The following is a 1,354-nucleotide window of genomic DNA, read 5'->3' on the forward strand; positions in this document are numbered from 1 at the left end:
AGCCCCTTGGGGTGAAAGAGCCTCCGGCATGGTGCGGCGTGTGGATCTGCCCATGACCCTCATCACTCTGGCCTTTGTGCTGTATCAGCAGGGTGCAGAGACAGCCAGGACATGGTACTGCTCTGGGCACTGATGCCCTGGAATGCTCACTGGGTCCCTTGAGGTGGGGATCCACACTGAAAATGTCTAGGGGATGTTTTCTTTTGTGCATCTGTCTGCAAGGAAGCTTCCGAAAATGGGGTTGCAGTGAGGCGTTTTCTCTGGGAGCATATATGTCACCTGATCACAACAGCCTGGGACTGACATGGAAGAAAAGGAGACTCAAACTGGAATTCACTGGAAGTTGAGTTATTGCTGAGGACCTAAGCCTCACAGTGGGAAGAGGCCTGGAAGGTTATCAGTTCCAACTTCCTAATTCTATAGACACCAAGAAAGAGGGCTTGACTCACCCAAGATCACGTAGCAGAGCCAAAGGGAAGGAATGGAACAAATGTTGTCATGTTTATGTGTCAGATAAAGGCTCGGTTCTTCCCTACCTTGATGGTAGGCAACATGTAACTCTCTTTGGAAAAAAGAACCGAAGAATCCTTCCATACTCCACTGCTACCATTTGAAGATCTTGAAATGAAAGTTTCTTTGATTTTTCTGACTAGCCTTAGTAGATTTGGTTTCAGGGTATTTCTCAGTAACTTTAAATGACAGTCATCCTCCCCCAAAAAATACATAGCCCCAGGCTAGCAAGTGGTGTGGTGAAGGTGCTGGATCCCACATAGCTGACTCCATGGTTCAAATCCTGGATCCAGCAGCTTAAAATACACATTGAGTACATGAGCGTGTGTGTCCAAAATCCTGAGAGGATAATGGAGGAGAATGAATTGCAGCATGGTCATATCTCCTGTGGGGTAATTTCTCACTTTCCTTCCCCCTCCCCTTTGGTGGGTGCACAGGCCCATGGCAAAAATTAAAAAAAAAAAAAAAAACTAAACAAAAAAAACAACAAAAAAACAACCAAAATTTAGACAGAAGAAAGATATCAGACAATCTCTAAATGAGATACATTTTATAAAGAATTTGATCAAAACTGTCAGTCACCAGAAACAAGGAAAGCCTGAGAGACCATCACAGACCAGGGACAATTAAGGCAACATGATGATTAAATGCAGGGTGGTGTCCTGAATGGGATCCTGGAATGGGGAAAGGCCATTAGGGGGAAACTAGTGGAATCTGAGTAAAGAGTGCAGTATAGTTAATAGTTTCTTAGTCTGGGACTGGCAGGTGGCATAGTGGCTAAGGGCTCTGGACTCCCACATGGCCAACTGTGGTTTGAGTCCTGGACCTGGAGGCTTGCTTTCTT

Source organism: Tupaia chinensis, unplaced genomic scaffold (assembly GCF_000334495.1).
Source record: "Tupaia chinensis unplaced genomic scaffold, TupChi_1.0 Scaffold000407_4, whole genome shotgun sequence".
Taxonomy (NCBI): domain Eukaryota; kingdom Metazoa; phylum Chordata; class Mammalia; order Scandentia; family Tupaiidae; genus Tupaia; species Tupaia belangeri.